The sequence below is a fragment of the Sus scrofa genome, chromosome 4 (assembly GCF_000003025.6).
Source record: "Sus scrofa isolate TJ Tabasco breed Duroc chromosome 4, Sscrofa11.1, whole genome shotgun sequence".
Taxonomy (NCBI): domain Eukaryota; kingdom Metazoa; phylum Chordata; class Mammalia; order Artiodactyla; family Suidae; genus Sus; species Sus scrofa.
Genome location: NC_010446.5, coordinates 69812755 through 69832884, shown reverse-complemented (window position 1 = coordinate 69832884; position 20130 = coordinate 69812755). Strand labels below are relative to the sequence as shown.

At 37.6% G+C, this 20130-nt stretch overlaps 1 long non-coding RNA gene across 2 annotated transcripts in view; it reads right to left on the bottom strand.

Annotated features, from left to right (window-relative positions):
- The window catches only part of LOC106510065, a 144878-nt gene that overhangs the window by 118697 nt on the left and 6051 nt on the right, over window positions 1–20130 (bottom strand). For both annotated transcript variants that reach the window (XR_002343286.1, XR_002343285.1), the window contains exon 2: window positions 18479–18554. This is a non-coding gene — a long non-coding RNA (uncharacterized LOC106510065). The remainder of the gene's footprint in view (window positions 1–18478; window positions 18555–20130) is intronic.

Genomic DNA, 20130 nt, shown 5'->3' with positions numbered 1-20130 from the left:
CTTGATGGGACTCATCCTCTTCCATGGGTCACACAACCAGGTGTACAGTCAGTGGTCCCCTCTTCTCTCCTGTTGCACTGAGTCAGTGCTCACTTGGCATTCATGTCACCATTAAAGCTCCACAGGGCTAACTGTCACCCACTGGACATGGGAGGCAATGGGCAAAGGTTTCTCCCCTCCTTTCCATGAGAGCGACTGTTGGATACAAAGACCCTTCCATTATCCTCTCTTTAAGACATCCCAGGAGACCAAGAAGCAGTCTCACCATTAAACTCAACAACATGTTCCCCTTACTTTTTCTCTCCCTCCTTCTGTGTGTCACTTGTCCTCCCCTTCCTCCTGCTTCTTTGGGACTGCATTTCCCAAATCAAACATCAGTTTGGTCTCAAGCTCTGCTTTCTGGGGACAACTAAGCTGACAGAGTTATCCCCAAAGTCCATCCCAGGAAGAGGAAGGGGATGAAATAAGAGACCTGGCCTGATGGGAAAAAAAGTGAAAGACAAAATCTATGGGTGAAAACCTAGACTCAGAAGTCAGACTGCCTGGATTCAAATTCTGGCTCCACCCTTTACTAGCTGGGTGACCTTGGATAAGTTACCCAGTTCAGAATGCATACTTTTTTAATAAGTGAAAATAGAGTCATAATAGAACCTGCTTCACAGCGCTGTTGTGGGGACTGAAGGGGTGGAAGAGTCCCTGATGAATGGTAAGAGTGTAAGCAGCTATTCATCACCATCATCACCACCATCATCATCATCACCCCCATCATCATCACCATCATCATCACCACCACCACCATTATCACCACCATCATCATCATCACCACCATCATCATCACCATCATCTTCACCATGCTCATCACCACCATCATCTTCACCATCATCATCACCATCATCATAACCACCACCATCATCACCACCATCATCATCATCACCACCATCCTCATCACTATCATCATCACCACCATCATCATCACCACCATCATCACCACATCATCACCACCATCCTCATCACCATCCTCACCATCCTCATCATCACCATCCTCAACATTATCACCACCATCATCACCACCATCCTCACCATCATCATCACCACTATCATCACCATCATCATCATCACCATCATATTACCATCATCATCCTAAAGCCACAAGGTGCTGGGAGGATGAGGGAGAAGAGAAAAAAAGAAAAGCAAGAGATTAGCTGCCAGTATCCTTAATTTTGACTCCCACCCAACAAGGGAATGGGAGACTGCAGTTGGAGAGGTGGTATAACTCCAGGATGGGTGGGCCACATAGGTTTGAGAGCATCTAAGAACATGGCAGCCAGAGCCCCAGTTCCCTTGGGCACAGCATAGGTGAGTTGAAAGCCTCTCCAAAAAGCATTCTGTTCAGTCTCAGTTTGGCTCCAGTGGGGAGCATAAGATTCATGAACAGAGAAGTGAGATGGAGCGCCCAGCAAGGGCAAAACACCTGTGCCTGGCAGGGAATCCAGAAACGCCAGCTTTGGCAGGGGTAGAAGGCAGAGTCCAGGTGCAGGACGAGTGGTGTGAAGAATTCTGAGAGAGTGAGGGGAACCAGAAGATTCCTGGAGACAAGAATGACCACTGGGGAGTTCCTACTTTGGCACTATGCAATTGGCAGCATCTCTGGAGCCCAGGGACATAAGTTCCATACCCAGCCCAGCACAGTGGGTTAAGGATTCAGCCTTGCCATAGCTGTGGTGTAGGTTGCAACTAAGGCTTGGATCTGATCCTTGGTTCAGGAACTCCATATGCCTTGTGGTGGCCAAAAAAGGGGGGAAAAAAGAATGCCCAATGGCATAGCACATTGTGATCTGAGCTTTGCAGATACACAGCCTACATCTGGGATTGTCAGCAGAAACCAAGGAGAAGGACAGACTTAGCACACACCAGCAGCAAACACCCACTGGATCTGCAGAATAAGGTGATTTCAGGGGAAGTCAGCCATTGTCTGGAAAATAGCCCACAGACCACCGGCCCTCATCTCCACAATGAATTTCTCTATGCTTTTTCCCTGCACACAGATAGCAACCTGGGAATGCAAAGAGATGAGGGGAATCTTTAAGAAAAAAGAATCATTCCTGAAAGAGAGTGGATCTTAGAATGGGTTAAAGATTTACCAAAAGGTGCACTATAAACTGGAGGAGCCTGATTCATTATTTCATAGAAAAATCTAAGCTTCCCCCACCCCACCTCCGTTTCATCAGAGGGAAGGAGAATTCTGGTGCCAGATGATATCAGTTATAAACCACAAAGGTACTTATATCATCTGTGCACTTCAGAAGAACTCTCAGAAATAAGCGGGCATTCAAAAGGCATCACTGCAAAGCTCAGGTGTGTGGAGTGATTATTTCTGACAGTAAAACTCTTTGGGGCTTGTAACATGGAATTGTAAGATCTTTATAACCTTTAAAAATTCCCTGGACATTAACATTGTCCCTTTAAAGCCACTTCCACTTATTATTATCATTTTTTTCCTCCAAAGGAGGGATTAGGGGTGAGGGAGGTGGGCACCAGACATTTAATGTGTTTGAAACCAAAAAAGGAGGCAGGGGGTCAGCTGTGTTCATTCAAAATGGGCAGAATATTCTGCTCCATTCTCCCTGGGGGTAAACAGCACATCTTCCTTAAGGTCAAGCAAGTATAGACTCTCAAGCATGAATAATTAATAAGGATGTACAAGATGTCAGAACTCACATTCCCTGGATTTGCCAAGATACAGATAAATTGGAATCTGACAAAAACAAATTGTGTTTAATAACCCTTAAAGACGTGATCTCTGAAGCATTCTGCACTGCTCTGGTTACCCCTTGTCCAACTTCTTCTATCTTAATTTATAGTTGACAAAGACTAGCAAGAAAAAAAATGTTTGAACTTAAGTAATAAAATCAGTTACAAAACCACTTACTTTATCAGATATTTAATGTGCTTCCCTACCACTTTTTTAAAATGTAACTTTCTAATCGTTCTATTTAGGGAAGGCACATAAAGCATCATTTAGTTTCAGCTGAAAAAGCATCTTCCAGAGCCAGCTCTGAGATCAGAGTCATGGAATGAATCATCTTTGCGAACTTTCCTGATTACGTGAAAGAGACAGGTGATAGAAAGTAGCCCCACTCACAGAAGGAAAATAAAAAGCCTTCTGGGTCCTCCAAAGCGAAACTTCCCGAGACTTTTGTTCTACCCTAGGCAAAATCATGAAGCCATGGAGAAATTGTATTGCTACAAGATTCTGTGTTCCTCCAAATTTTTGTCTATCCTTTCTCCTCAAGCTTGACCAAGTATTTTCTTCTTTCCAGAATAGATGGGCCCAGTTAGGGATCAACTGTACATGTCTCACAACTAAAGGAGAGAAAACATGAGTACCTTAAGCTAGTCAAAAAGGAATTCTGATACAAATAACACCTTCCCCACAAAAAGAGAAAGCCTTACCAAAACTCGAGGCAGCATTCAAGGTTAAGTGGATCCGTATATTTTCAGCAACGCTATAAATATACCCAGAGTTAAATTATGTCTTCAGTGTGTGTCTTTCATGGTAGGATGTGCATATATGTGTGGCAAAATAATACCAATTACACAACTTTTCTTCAGAATCTTGACAATCCAAAAAATAAATATTCCTTTTCTCTATCTCAAATAATTAATATAGGTTGAGATTAAGAAAAATTATGGGATTAAAAGTAGGGATGGGGGGTGTTCCCATTGTGGCTCAGTGGTAATGAACTCAACTAGTATCCATGAGGACACGGGTCCCATTCTTGGCCTTGCTCTGTGGGTTAAGGATCCAGCATTGCCGTGAGCTGTGGTGTAGGTGGCAGATGAGGCTTGGATCCCGAGTTGCTGTGGCTGTGGTGTAGGCCAGCAGCTGCAGCTCCGATTGGATGCCTAGCCTGGGAACCTCCATATGCTGCAGGTGTGGTCCTAAAAAGCAAAACAAGAGCAACAACAAAAAGGTAGGAATAGGAATAGGCCACATCATTAAGGGAAAAGGGAAAATCTCACAAGTTATCAATCATAGAGTATAAAGACTACATTAAAAAATAATATTTTCTGATAAAGCTGGAACTTCCAGTTACTGAGGAAACAATGTATTATTCACTAAATGGTGTTAGAACACATTACCAATCATTTGTACAATAAATTTCAGTAGTTCATATATTATACAGCACCAGAGTGAATTCTGTATGGATTACAGATTTAGATATAAAACTAAAAGCATAAAATATTAACAGAAAATAGGAGTGATGATTTATGTAATCATGGTATAAAGACAGTCTTTGTAAGAATTGGGACAAAACCAAAAACTGTTTTAAAAAGAGATGTTAAATTTAATTAACTAAAATTAGAACTTATGTATATCAAAGATCCATTGTGAAAAAAAAGCAAAGCAAAGCAACAAAAATCCAGAAAAAAAAAAATACTTGCAATATATGATGAGAAAAGAATTAAAATACTGAAAATCTGTCACAAATGAATTAGAAAAATGAAAACATCAGGAGAAAAGATTACAAAATAAGATGAAAAAGCACTTTACAAAGATAAAATCAACCAGTCCATAAGCATAGGAAAAAATGTACAAAGCTCTAGTCATCAAGGAAATGCACATTAAAACAATAATGAGATGCTATTTTCCATCCATCAATTGCTAAAGATTTTTTAAAGCTAAAATTCTAGGGATTGGCAAGTGTTCAGAAAAATAGTCCCTCAGAGAAGCATAAATTAATTTGTCTCTTTCGGAAGTCAGTTGGATGATATGTATGAAAAGACCCAGAATTGTTCTTTCCCCTTTCCCAAGGCTCCCACTTCTGGAAATATTCCTTACCTAGTAAGCATAAATGGCAATATATTAATGTGTATCTGAGAATCACAGAGCAGACTGGCTCGTTCACATCCATTCCAATTCCCTTGTAGAATATTTCTGTCAGTAAATACAGATCTAGAGAATCAGTTTTAATGACTTCATAATTTTGCATCGTGTGGATATGTGATAACTTATGAATCCATGCTGACAGACACTGAGGCCATTTCAAGATTTTCTTTTGTTAAAAATGCTTCAGAAAATAGACTACTAAGTATATCTTTGACCATGTCTCCAATGATTTCCTTAAGATGCAGTCCTCAGATGTAGAATTACAGAGGCAAAGTGGACCCACCTAATATACAAATAAACAGCTGTAAAAACTTGTAGTAATTTATTCCCACCAGTCAGGCAGGTATCATTTTCCCCTCCCCTTGCCTCAGAGAATGTTAATAATCTTTCTAAATATTATCTTTCTTAGTGGTAAAATATCTCATTGCTCTATTTGCTAATTCTATTTTTGTATAGAGAACATGAATTTACCTATTTTTCTATTTTCATTTTTCCCGTTTTTTTTTTTCCTGTTTTAAAAAAAGTCTGGTTATGTTAGAAATATGAACTTTGCTTACATATGCACTACAAATAGTTTCCTCAGATACAGTTGTTTTTGACCTTTTTGGTCATCATTTCAGAACAAAGTTTTTAAATTTCTACATGGTTATGACAGCAAACTTTCCCTTTAGTGTTTCTATACTTCGTGTCATTTTCAGAAGGTCCTTCCCACCCAGCATAAGTGAAAAAATGGTCAGTGCATTTACTTTTTAAAAACTTTTCTATTATGAAAAATTTTAGGCATACATAAAAATGGACAGAATAACACACAGACCCAAGTCAACAATTACCAAGCATCTGCAACTCTTGCTGTATTTATCCTCATTTCTGTTTCACCAGGTTTTGTTGTTTGTTTTTTGCTTGTTTTTTTTTTTACCAAAGTATTCTAAATTCTTGGCATCATATCACTCCTGTATCATTCATTATGAATCTCTAAAAACAATTTTGTTACAAATCCACACCACAATTTTATATCCAAGAAAATTAACAATTCCTTGGGATTACATATTTCAATCATTACCCAATTCCCCCAGTTGACTAAAAAGTATCTTTTTATTGCTGGTTGGTTGGAATCACTTCTAAACCAGGTCCACATACTGCTGTGGATTTCATGTCTTTTAGATCTCTTTTAACCTAAGAATTTCTGCTGCTTTTTCTTTCTTTCTTTCTTTTTTCTTATTACTTAAATGTGACAGAAGGCAGATCCATTAGCCTAAAGAATGTCCCTATAATTCTTGTAAAAAGATGTTAACTCTAGGATTTGATTAGACTCAGGTTTAGCTGTTTTTTAATTTTTGGTTTTTCTTTACAAGATAAGAATCCTTCATCGGTGTTACTATGAACTTCATATAACATCCTGTCATAAGCCAAATATCTGATTGTCTCATCTTATCAATTCTAAGTTTGATCAATGAATTGATTTAGTTTTCTCATCACCTAGAGCTTTGCAGCTACCCTGAATTGTGTTCTTTTAACTTCAAATTTTCAGAATAAGAATTTGGCTCCAAATGACTTCAAACAGTGTCCAATGATTTAATTTTTAATTTTTAATTTGACCTAGGGTTTCTTGTAGAGTCAATGTGTACCAGTCATTTGCACTTACAAATTGTCCCATTTTCGGTCAATGGGAGCCCTCCCATGTTGGCTCCTGTGTCCTTTGACATAAAATTAAGAGGTCTTTAAAAAAAGCTTTTAATTTCAGAATTGTTTTACATTTATAGAAAAATGGCAAAGACAGTACAAGTTCTCATATGCCCCACACCCATTTTCCCTATTATCCTATATTAGTGTGGTACGTTTGTCACAATGAATGACTCAATATTGATACTTTTTCCAAACTAATTAAAGTGCATACTCTGTTCAGTTTTCTTTAGTTTTTACTTAATGTCCTATTTCTTTATAGGATCCCATCCAGGATAACATATTACATTTAGTTACCATCTCTCCTAAGGCTCCTCTTGGCTGTGGTAGTTTCTCAGACTTCCCTTGATGACTAATAGTTTTTAATATCTGAAGTTCATCTTGTATATTTACTACCCCAGACATGTTATCAGTTCTGCCTCAAGGTACTCTACTTTGCTTAGTGGGAAATCATACATAAAGACCACAAACTGAAGGGTAGCTGTGCTCACTACTGCTGGGTTGTCACTGCCTTTAAGTTTTGTTCAGTAAACACATCTAGTAAATAGATATTTTAATATAAACATGAACTCATACGGATACATTTCCAAAGCAAAGTTCATGTTCTAGGATTTTTACTTATTATTTTACTTATTTCACTTGTCCCCGCACTGAAAATCTTGGTTCCTAACAATATAGCCATAGTTACTTATTAGTATTATTTTATAGTATATAAAAACAATTTCTAAATAATAATACCAATATCGTGACTGATTATTGGAATGTTAAATGCAGTTTAAGATTTCTTGGCAGATTTCTTCCTTTGGAATGCTAAGGATGTCTAATCAAAAAGCCTTATTACATACTCACTCAAAATAATGGTTCTCTCTCTACAAACTGATAAGAGTTAGTTACAATTATTTCCATTTGCTTTCTAGTTTCATGGATTGTGTGTTTTTAAACTAAGCTTTTTTTTTTACTAAAGTATAACTGACATATAACATTCTATTTGTTTCAGGTGTACAACGTGAGTGGACACTTACATGTTTCACAAAATGATCACCACAGCAAGCCTAGTTAACATCCAGCATCATGCATAACTCGTTTTTTCTTGTGATGAGGACTTTTAAGATCTACTCCCTTAGCAACTTTCAAATACACAATGAAGTATTATAAACTGTGGGCCACCATGCTGTAATGACTGAACTGGTTTTATAGCTGGAAGCATATACATTGTGATCCCACTCACCCATTTCTCCTGTCCTTCGCCACCCACCTCTAGCAACCACCAGTCTCCTCTCTGCGTCCACGAGCTTGGTTTGGTTTGGTTTTTTGAGATTTCACGTATAAGTGAGACCATATGATACTTGTCTTTCTCTGCTTGACTTATTTCACTTACAATAATGCTCTCAAGGTCCATTCATACTGTCACAAATGCCAAGATTTCATTCTTTTTTTTATGGCTGAACATATATACATACACCACCTTTTCTTTCCTTTTTTTAATGGCCATGCCTGCAGCATATGGAAGTTCCTGGGGCCAGGGATTGAATCTGAGACACAGCTGGGACCTATGCCATAGGTGTGGCAACACAGGTCCTTTAACCCACTGCACAGGGCCAGGTCCTTTAACCCACTGCACAGGGCCAGGGAACTCCACATACCACATTTTCTTTATCCATCATCCATCAATGCACACAGTTTATTCCCATATCGTAGCCATTGTAAATAATACTAAAATGAATACGTAGGTGCAGATATCTTTTTGAGTTAGTGTTTTTGTTTCTTCAGATAAATACCCCAAAATGAAATTGCTAGATCATATGGTAATTCTAGTTTTAATTTTTTGAGGAACCTCCATACTGTTTTCCATAGTACTTACACCAATTTACAGCCCATCAACAGTACACAAGGGTTCCCTTTTCTCCACATTCTCTCCAACAATTTTTTTTTTGTCTTTTTGATAAGAGTTATTCTAACAGGTGTGAGGTGGTATCTCATTATACATTTGAAAGATTTTTTTTTCTTTTTACAGCCAAACCTGCAGCATATAGAAGTTCCTGGGCTAGAGGTTGAATCGGAGCTACAACCGGGACCTATGCCAAAGTCACAGCAATGCAGATCTGAGTTGTATCTGTGTCCTGCACTGCAGCCTGCAGCGACGCCAGATCCTTAATCCACTGAGTGAAGCCAAGGACTGAACCCACATCTTCACAGACACCATGTCCAGTTCTTGACCCACTAAGCCACAATGAGAACTCCTGAAAGATTTTTTTTGATTATAAAAAAATATATGTTTCTAAAGCTACTTATAAAACATTTAAAATGTATACATATATTTAAAATATATTTAAATATATATAATACAGGGTTCTTTGTAGATTTATTTATTTATAGATATAATAAAGGATGTTATATAAACAGTAAGGACATTCAGAATAGTCTCATTTCCTTTCCTGTTCCCCCCACTCTATTCCTTCCCTCTCCCCTTTAGAAACTATTTTAATTAAATTTCACTTGCCAATGCTCTCTAATGTTTCTTTTGGCCACTATAAATAATGTGTGTGTGTGTGTGTGTGTGTGTGTGTACACAGACAGAAAGAGAGAGACAGAGAGCGCGTGTCCCTTTCTAATTGTCAACAATAATATTGATGCTGTTACTTTACAAGCCGCTGAGCCATCAGGGAACTCCCACAACTTTTATATTTTGCAGGATAATATAAATAAGTCATTACGATAATGATAAAAATGAAGAACCTCAGGGCAAATTAAAAGAGACAAAAGGATAAGAGTAAAATAAAATAAGTACTAATTCCTCAGTGTAAATTTGCACTGAAAATAGTACAAATTCTTGATTGTTTTTCTTTCTCAAAAATATCCATTTCCTTTGTTCACTAAAAATGTCTGAAAGCAGTAGAAATCAATGTACTCTATACACTGCTCTGTTATTTTGCTTTTTTTCATGTAAGAGTATATGGAAAAAGTCACTCCATTTTAGCCTACAGATATTCTATTAAAATATAATTTACATGTTATAAATTTTATCTACTTTTTGGTGTACAATGTAATGATTTTTAGTAAAGTCACTGAGTTATGCAACCATTGTCATAATCCATTTTTTGGACATTTTCATCAGCCTGATAAGATCTCTCATGCCTTTTTATAGTTAACCCATGTTGCTATCCCCAACCCCAGGTAACCACTAATCCACTTTATGTCTCTGTAGATTTGCCTTTCAACTAGTCCCCTCTTGATAGACATTAGGATTGTTTCTCGCATTTTTCTCGTACAAATAATGTCATACTTATGCACAAATCATTTCATATTTTTACCTATGTATATTGGGATAGATTTCTCGACACGGAATTGCAAGGATAAATTTATATGTAATAATGCCAAATTCCTCTCCATAGAGTTTCACTTTGCATTCCCACCAGCAGTCTGGGAGAGTGTCTGTTTCCTCACAATCTTATCAATAGAGAATGATCTAAATTTGGGATTTTGTCCATCTGCAATCTAAGAAGTATATCTTGGATAATTTTAACTTGCATTGCTCTTATATTGAGTAATTATATTTGAGCAATTTTTTGTGTGTGTTTTCAAATGACTTTCACGACATATATGAAATATTTGTTCATATTTTTTGCTCATTTTTTTCTGTTTTCAGAAAGTTTTACATTTAGATTTCTTGATATAAACTGCAATCATATATTTGTTTTTTGTTGTCTTTGATCTTTCTCACCATACAAAAGATTTTTAGCATATCATAAAATATTTTAATCTTTTCTTATCTTCTGAATTTTGAATCATAGGGTTTTTTTTTCCCATTTCTAGATTATAAAATGACTCATCCGTATTTTTCTTCTTATACCATGACAGTACCTGACTTTAGTGGAACTTAATCTTCATTTGGTAAGAAGTTGTATCCTTCTGAGAATATATATTTCATATTAAGAAAAAATCTATCCAGTCCTATATTCTTGAATCTATAAAAATAGAGAAGGTTCAATTTTGTTTGTCTATTCTTTATTGGTGGAGATAAACATCCATCCATTTAATTTTAAACTTCTGAATTAGTTTATTTTAATGTGTATCATAGGTAGAGCACAGAGTTTGGATTAGCTTGGCTCGTCCATATGAACATTTCTTTTTTCCAGTAATTGAGATAAGCCATTACTCTGATTGATATCATTTTTTTTTTATTTTCCCACTGTACAGCAAGGGGGTCAGGTTATCCTTACATGTATACATTACAATTACAGTTTTTCCCCCACCCTTTCTTCTGTTGCAACATGAGTATCTAGACAAAGTTCTCAATGCTATTCAGCAGGATCTCCTTGTAAATCTATTCTAAGTTGTGTCTGATAAGCCCAAGCTCCCGATCCCTCCCACTCCCTCCCCCTCCCACCAGGCAGCCACAAGTCTCTTCTCCAAGTCCATGATTTTCTTTTCTGAGGAGATGTTCATTTGTGCTGGATATTAGATTCCAGTTATAAGTGATATCATATGGTATTTGTCTTTGTCTTTCTGGCTCATTTCACTCAGGATGAGATTCTCTAGTTCCATCCATGTTGCTGCAAATGGCATTATGTCATTCTTTTTTATGGCTGAGTAGTATTCCATTGTGTATATATACCACATCTTCCGAATCCTGATTGATATCATTGATACGTTTGTCCTCAGTACAGTCATATTGTTCAATGTAACATTTATTATATACCATGTGGTCTCTTTTCCTTGTTATTTATTTTCTTTTAGTTTTAGGAAAGCATGTGTATTTGTTCTAGCCCTTAACAGTTATACAAAGTACCGCCTTTGTATAATCCTTTAGTGACTTCCATACTAAGACATCATCTGTTGGTTCTCTACTACATAAAGTATTCAAGTGAGCTTAAAAAAATCATAGGGTCACGTGGGACAGAGCCAAGCAAGATTTAAGGGAGGCACCTCTCAGAATGGCTCAGTGAACATGGCCAATCCCCTGAAGAATCTCTGAGGGGGTTGCTATAATTGGAAGCTTTCTCACCTAACCTAAGGCTGTTTAATCCCATCACTACCTACTCTAAACAAGACAAGAGCAGTGAGCACCTTCGGGAAGAAAGCTCTCTCAACAGGACCAATTCTTCATCGGGGAAAAGAGCACAAAGACAAGCAGAGAGGTGGCATCAAAATGACACTTGAAAACTGGGCATGACTTTGGCCTTAACAGTTAGGGATTTCTACCAAAATTCCCTTAAGTGACCCAAGGCAAATATCCTATGATCCAATTTGAGGCTGCCTGGGTTCCTTAACCAATAGCCTGTCAAGTTTAACACCTAATTACACTCAAGGACAGAAAACGCAGTTTGGATGAACTTCTATTGAAGTTGTCTTTATGAGCTAAAGTTGTCCTTATGATGCAGAGAAACTCCTCGACAAAGAGGTCTTTTCCACAGAAGATCCTGGTGAGAAAGTTTTAGGTAACTAAGGAAGAGTTATCCCAAGTGTTCACGGCACAGGCCCAGAATTACCGCACATCACTGGCCTAGTGCTCCTAGTAGACCTCCTCCTCTGAACAATGTTAGTGAGGCAACTCAGGACATGAGGTGGCTGAGCTCAGGTATAATAAGTCAAAGTACCTAAAGGGATATTGGAAAAATTAAAGATTCACCTGAGTAGGTGTTTAACATGGTTTCTGAGACATTGCAGGATCTCAAGAAATCATGCTAATACCTCTACCATCATAAACTTGCAGTGCTATTAGGTCAAGGGGAAGATCTTTAGCACAGGTGTATATGTGAAGTGAAGTATATCCTTTTGTCCTTCACTGAGATAGGCTATTTCTCAAAAGAAAAAAAGGCGGGGGGATGTAATTAATATACCTCCCTGGAATGTTGTGACCGTTTACTCATTAACACCATGAAGTGCTTTGGAAACATCAAGTGAAATAAAAATGCTAACTATTGTGCAACAGCTTCCTTTGAATAGCACCTTTAATACATGATAATGTAACCTAATTTAATTAAACAATACAAAGTTAAATAATAAAGGGCAAACGAAGAAATACATTAAGAAGCATAGTCCAGGGAGAAAGGCATGTTTTCAGATGAGGTTTTAAAGAAGGTGAATCAATGAAGCAGAGAGACACTAGAAAGCGGTTTTACTTGAGAGATGACATAGACAAGGTCTCCCCTTAGACTATCTGCTACTTTCCCCGGGCCCTCATTATAACATTAAATGCATCAGCATCTCAAATAACAGTGAATGTTAATGGCTATCATTGGTGAGACACGAAAGAGCACTTAATTATCCTCTAGGAGAATAAATGCAATCATTACTGAAAATTGTTGAAGTCACATAAAAGTTAAAAGATGTGGAGTTCCCGGTAGCTCAGTGGGTTAAGGAACTGGCGTTGTCATGGCTCAGTTCACTGCTGTAGTTCCATCTCTGGCCCGAGAACTTCTGCAGGCAAAACCAAAAAATGAAGTTGAAAAAGGTAATACATTGTGGCTGGCTAACACTTTCTGTACTTTAGAGTCAGTCCTGGAAAGCACCAGCCCAACCAGGAACTCTGTTTTCCCTACTCTGGCTGATGGAATGTGAAAAGAAGTGATATGGGTCATTTCCAGACCGAAGTGGATAATTGGTGGTTGTGCTCTTGCCATAATGGCTTTCCTTCCCACAGTGCCTTGAATGATGAAGAGAATGGCATCAAAAAACAGAAGGACCTTGAATCCCAGAGTCCCCACTTGAAGGACACCAACCCAGGAGAGCTGCCCAAGTAGGAACATCCACCGTGACTGAGCCTGAGTGAGAAATACAGCTGTATCTGCTAAACCACTGATACCTTCGAGCTGTTTGTTAGCACGCCTAATAATATCGCCATCACTAGGAATTCCTTTTTCTTTTCTGAAGGTTGATTTTTTACCTAAACACCTGTTTATGAGAATAAACATGTATCACAGACCATACAAAAAACGGAGTGAGGAGACAGAGCAAGAACACAGTCTGTGTTTCGTTCACTTTGGACTACTTAATGCACAGCAAAGTGCTTAAGTATACAGAAGGGGTCTACTAAGTGAGTGCAGTATTAAGCGTAATTTCCTCATGTCTACTTCAATATTCCACGGAGATAAAACTATTACAAAAAGGACAAATGAAAGGGAGAAAACAACGTGAAAGAAAAACTTATGATGAGATAATCAAGAAAGAAGATGAAAAAGTATTAGGCAGCTTAGATTGCATAGAACTGTAGATGGAATTTAAAGGGCTATTAGTGATCCGCATCTCTGTTTTCTGACCCCATCCACAGCATGTAGAAGGTCCCTAGGCCAGAGATAGAACTCACGCCCCAGTCACAGGTGTGACAACGCCGGACCCTTAACCCGCTGAGCCACCATATCTTGACGACAGTGGAAGTTATATCACTGTCAGTGGATAAGGACAGAACATTGCTGCTCAGTGGCAGATCCTAGTGTTTTTAAGTGGGTGCACCCAGAAAGTCTAAACAGCATATTGTTGTCAAGTAATCACTATCAAACATTCCAAAAAATGCTTTGTTTTTCCCAAAACTTAGACTGAATTTTAAAATTATATTTCTATGTTCACAACGCAATTAATGATTTCTGTCTAAGTTGATTTTAACCCTTTTTTAGACTCCACTTGAGAAACCCAATGAGCCCTCCTTTTAAGGACCAGACTTTCGTATATACAATTTTAACAACATGGAGTTAAGAGTTTGGAAGCAAAATAATGCATATTCTAACAAAAGTTCACAGTTTTAGGTATCAAAGGAAATCATAATATGCATAATGCACAATAAGCAACATTTGCAAACTACACGTATGGAGCGTGGGTACATCTGGTATAATATTTAATTTGAATACTATCTTTGTTATGCATGCCACATGTCAAGTAGCACCAGTTATTTCAGCCACCCAAATTAACAAAATATTTAAAAGCTTCACTACAAGTCTATAACACACAAATCCCAAACTCAAAGTCACAGGAAAAGGGAATGGAATGAGCTAAAGTTGAAACACCAGACTTCATTCTTTTACTTAAAAATTATTTTCACTTATGATACGTGCTTCTCTTAAGACATTCACACCAAAAACTAAAGAAAAGATTATTTCAAATCCAATTAGCTAGAAGTTATTCTTATGATCCTGCAGGGCTTCCCACCAAGTACAAAACCAGGCAGCTAATGATTAGGAAATCAGGGATTCAATGTCTGATACACATTCCTGATTTTGCAGATACTATAACTGCCACCAGAGGGAAAAATCTAACTGCATGGTGCTCAGATTATAGCCATGACCTAAGATGCTCCATCTTGAGCAGAACTGGCTCTATCGTTAGCACAACTTCAAGAACTGGCCTCAAGAGAATAAGAGGAACACAATTGCTCATGATAATCTGTATCTTTGCAGGCATCAAAATAATTCTAGCTTGCTCTACCATGTACCTAAGCAAGCAACTTATTACTGTCAGCAGAGAGATGCTACAGACCCACGTTGACACCTTCCACTTTGCGAATACGGCGCCTTATGTCAGCATGAAAAAGTTCCATAAGATGGACCTTCGCCCCTAATCCCATGAAAATGGAATGATGTTTGACAGTGGGGGACTGAAAGCAGATCTTCTGCCCACTTCTGTTCCCCTCTCACCTTAAAAAGAAACCTAATTAATAAGAATGGGATCGATCACTGAATAATTGAAATTAACTCCTGACCTATGCTCTCCTGAATGCACACCATGCCTTGTCTAACCTGTTGCCTCTTTTCTGAGATAAAAGGAAGTAAGCCTAGCTCTGTGCCCCCCAGTAGACTCCTTAGTAATCCTGAGGGCAGATCACTCAGCCAGGTAACATCTGGGAGAGGCAGCCAGTCTGCAGGCAGGGGAGAAGGATGCAGAACCCAACCTCCTGCCTCCATGAGTCACTGCGATTCTTCCCCCCTCCACTTTTTCCTTTAAAACTGTCACGGCTGAGCAGGTTCTGTGGAGTTGGTCTCTGGACACGAATCTACCATTTCCCCAAATAGCCAGCTTTTCTGATTAAAGCACCTTTCCTTTCTCCTGACACTTGCCTCTCAAGTTACTGGTTATGTGCAGCAAGTAGCTGAATCTAGGTTCATAGAATAATGCTGCAAGTATTTTTTGACTCTTTAAGGCATTAGATAAAGTATGTAATCATTCACAGTCACCAATTAAAGTCGCAATGAAAAGAAGATGAAACCTGAATATGATGAATAATATCAAATATGTGTTTACAGACGTGTTAAAAACAAATAAAGATGAGAATCAGTGAAAGAGAGAAAGCTAAGATATATGAAGGCATTCCCCAGCTAGCCTTTAAAACCTTAAGTAATTACAGGCATGTGAAGGACTGAAATTATGTTCTGCGTTTGAGCAAATGGAAAATCCATAAAATCTATTTTTATTTTATAAAATGAGATTTTAAGAAGTATCTGTTTGCCTAGCTAATGGCCCATTTTGCAATAAGTGCCTTTGTAACCTACAAATAAATTTACAAGTCTCGCGTGCTATGATTATTTTCTATCCCTTTTCTAAAGTAAATGATGTATATGCGATTATAAGGGCAATGGAGTGTATACAGAGTTAAGAAGGAAAGATCGTGATAAAGAGGGTTTCTTTGCTTGAGGTAAAGAAAAAAGTAAATTTTGATATTTTCAATCACAAGTAGAAAATTTATTTGTATGATACCTAGGATAACAGTGGCTGCTACTGAAATTACACTGAATTAACTAGACCCTCCAGGTACATGGCCACAAATTCATGCCACTAGGTGGCAGCAGCACCATCGAGGGTAGCATTGACCTCCCAATCGTTTCATCCTGATTAATGCACCACTTTCCTCTATAGCATCTGGAGCTTGCCAACAATTAACACATGTCTCTTTCAGAGTTTTTCTGTTGTTATTAAAATAGAACTGGATTAACAAAAAATAATTAGATATCTATTTCCAAAAGCAATCGCCTTAAAAACAAGATTTAAAGAAAACCCTGTACATGATCACAGAATATTTTCTGTGTTGCTCTGTGTCCAATTGAGCTGAATTGCATGGCAAGAACTGAATCCAGTTTGTACAGATAGATGCACTGCTGGAATGTGTAAATAGGTTTTGTCACCACTTACCTTAATTTAGGTTACAAAATTACTCTGACATGCTTCATAGAGGCAGGAGCTTTCCTGATTCTGCACCTTCAGGTGAGTTGTAAACTCACTGCTTACTCTTATCAAGATGAAGATCACATTTTATCCTCCTAATGAGCTTTGAAGCATAGTTTCTCCTTGCAGGACCGTGACTCTTCAAAAATAGGCTGAAGAAATTCTTGCTGGAGCCCCCTGCTTTTTCTTTTACCTCTCAAGCCTACCCACGATTCAAAACTGTCACCTCCGTTATAAGTCACACTCACTAAGAATCAGTGCTTCTTAGAAACATTGTCATCTGTCGGCCTCTCTAATACATTTCCTGACACTTCTTTTAATGGAGGGGGGGGTTCTTTTTTTGCCCCATGCTTTCATTTAAGATATCCTATCAATTAAGTTAGCTCTTTTCAGATCTCTTTAAGTCTCTCCTTAAAGAAGTTGTGCTCTCTTGCCTTTCACTATCCATAAATACACTGATGTAGACAGAAGAGAGTGATTTTAAAGTTTCTATAGGTGACTATCATGTCTTCATACCTTAACAGTAAGTTCTACAAGTGCCTGTATTCATTAAACAAACTCTCCTCCTAACTGTATGTGAGATTGTTTTCAACATGTCTGTTTCTGTATCAGAATCTATTTTAAATTAAAAAAAAAATCCCATGCATTTAAAGGAAGAAATAAAAGCTCTAACAGCCTCAGTAACTAGAAAACATAGGGAGTTTGACAGTAACAACAACAACAACAACAAAAACAGTGAAGACCTGCCCTGACCTTAACTCATATGCAAACCGCTTTCTTTTAAATGATAGCGTGATCAACACTCTGAATGATATTTCTGGGTCTTGGCACATCAAACTACCCACAGATGAAAGATGACTTAATTGCTTTGACCACAGTCCGAGTCAGAAGAGCTCAGTTGGCAAATATAAAAATAGCTTGGTGCTATTTGCATTTGCATTCAAGTAAGGAGGGATTTCACTGCAATGCCCAATGTCTAGGTAACAAAGCAACCCACAGGTAGTGAAACACACCTTGCAAGTAACAGATACGATCCCTGACCAGAGTGTCTAAGGCTGCAGAGGACACCTTGATCTTGTCAGCTCCTCCGTGTGCATAGGAAATACTGCTGTCAGTGCACTGCCTCCAAATTCAGATCACAATATATTGAGAGTTTATGTCTTTAGAGGTTAAGCACTTAAGCATTCACAGAGATTTGCTGCCTGTACCATCACCTTTAAATAACCTCCTAAAACCCTTTTAATAATTAATTATTATTCTAAATATCTACTTTTGCTGTTAATAGCTTAAGCTGCTTCTCATAATTTCATTTAACAAAGTATTTCCAATCAATAGTCACAGCAGAGGGAGGCTTGCTATATTTCTGACTTTACTATGTAGCAACCCAAATAAAGTAAAAATATATAGAAGAGGAGAAAATATGACACAAAGAATGGGAAATTTCTCTAGGCCTTGTATTAAATGTGATTCCAAAGCGCACAATAGACTCTGCATTTCATCTAACCAGTTACCTTTTGAGATGATGTTACTTTCATATTTTCTAAACTTTGTAATATAAACAGCAAACTTAATTCAGAAAGAAAAAAAAAAAAAAAAAGCTGCCATCACTGATTACCATAGCCAGGATCACAGACTTTTAAATCAAAAGTCACCTGAGTTGGAAAAGGTTTAAGTTTTTTTCAATAAATTATGTTTTATAATGACTATAAAAGTTATATAGTACACAGAGGCTAGCTCGAGCTAGATACTTTACTGTACCTGAATTGCGAGGAATACTTTCTGAGACATAAAGCTGACAATCAGACCTCAGAGTGTGACTGGAAAATAGCAGACCCTGAAAGATTAAAATGTGAATTTTAGTAACCTCGAAGGCAAAAACCATTGTTCTTTCACTTTTGAACCGGGAACCAGAATGGGCAAATGTTAACACAAACACATGTAAGGAGACCAAAGGGTCAAGTCGTACCCCAAAATCATACTTTTAAAGCTGAAAGTGAGAATTCTTGCTCCACGAAAATCCATGTTTCTTCTGCTCTTTAAAAACCACTGCTATGATCATGCTAAAATGTAAGTATAAAATGGCTCAACTTACAAAGTAAAACTGAATTATTCCTTATTGAAATTCAGTAAAGCCACTAACATTGCAATAATTATATATAATACATAATAATACATATTATATTATATATGCAATAATAATGTATCTTTTTAATATCATAAATTTTCTTTTAAAATGCAATTACCAGAAATAAAGGGCAGATATCTGTGGTTAAGCAATATATACATATATTATTCATAAACATTATTATTTCTAAATGTATTCTTGATACAAACCACATGAAACAAAATGGTTTAAGGTAATAAAATGTGAGAAGCAAAATTGTGGAAAGCAAATCTTTAAAATTAGGAAAATTGCTGTTAATATTTTTATTTATTTATTTATTTATTTTTCTCTTTAGGGCTGCACCTGAGGTACATGGAGGTTCCCAGGCAAGGGCCCAACCAGAGCTGCAGCTGCCAGCCACAGCCCCAGCCACAGCCCCAGCCATAGCCCCAGCAATGAGGGATCCAAGCCGTATCTGCCACCTACACCACAGCTCAATGCAACACTGGATCCTTAACCCACAGAGGGAAGCCAGGGACTGAACCTGAATCTTCCTGGATACTAGTCAGATTCGTTTCCATTGTGCCACAACGGGAACTCCACTGTCGATATTTTTAAAAGGAGAAATGACTGAATAATGATGCAAAGAACTTACAGTAATATTAACACTTACAGTAAATATTAATGTATTTAATCATTAATTTTTACCGTTTTTAAACTGTTTTTAAAAAATACCCATAACAGTAAATATGTCTGTCACCCATAATCTTTATCAAACTATTGAAAATAACTTATGAAAAACACTACCCTTGACCCTTAAATTTCAGTTTCCAGGGTTAGAGAACCAGGGTTAACTGTTCAGTATACTTCCTTCAGATTTTTTCCTGCAGGGGAAGTTCCCCTTGTGGCTCAGGGGGTTATGAACCCAACTAGTATCGAGTTCGACCCCTGGCCTCGCTCAGTGGGTCAAGGATTCAGCATTGCTGCAAGCTGTGGCCTAGGTCTCAGATGCAGCTCTGATTTGACCCCTAATCTAGGAACTTCCACATGCCACAGGTGCGGCCCTAAAAAGCAAAAAATGAAAATAAAAAGTTTTTTTTCCTGCATGTATCCACCCACATGCCTTTTCTAAATACCAAAAATGACCTTGTCAGATTCAACAAACTATTTTATAGAATGGAGACACCATCATTTATTTAATCATTTGCTTACTAAAGAACATTGTTTCTTACTTTTTGCCATTTCAGAAAACCCTTATACCTCCATTGATAGTACTCACGCCATTTTTTCTGTAGTATAGATTCTT